Here is a 394-nt window from a genome sequence, read left to right on the forward strand (position 1 = left end):
CCCTGCGCGCGCTGGCTTGTGTGTGACCACACTCCCCCAGGAGCTGATAAAGCCGCAGCTTACAAAACCAGAGCGCAGACTCTGCCCCGCCGCAGGGCACGGCGCAGCACGGCAAGGCAAGGTGCAGGCTGCACCCAGTCCTGTACGCCGGTCCAGCCCATCCCCCGCAGCGGCAAGCGCCAGCCCGAGTGCCACGTCGTAGCCTGGCACCCACGGCCCTGTGCCAAGCGCTCGGGAGACCCTCGCCCCGCGGTTCTCAACCCTTTTTAGACCCGAGACCTCACTGGGAAAATGCCAGGTCTTTGCTTTCACTCGATACTCGACTACAGAGAAAGATCAGAGCGATTCTTTTGGTGCGAAGAGCTCAGGAAGACCACAGCAGGGTTTCTACACC

Source organism: Gavialis gangeticus, unplaced genomic scaffold (genome assembly GCF_001723915.1).
Source record: "Gavialis gangeticus isolate Ggan-Ray unplaced genomic scaffold, GavGan_comp1, whole genome shotgun sequence".
In the NCBI taxonomy this organism is placed as follows: Eukaryota; Metazoa; Chordata; order Crocodylia; family Gavialidae; genus Gavialis; species Gavialis gangeticus.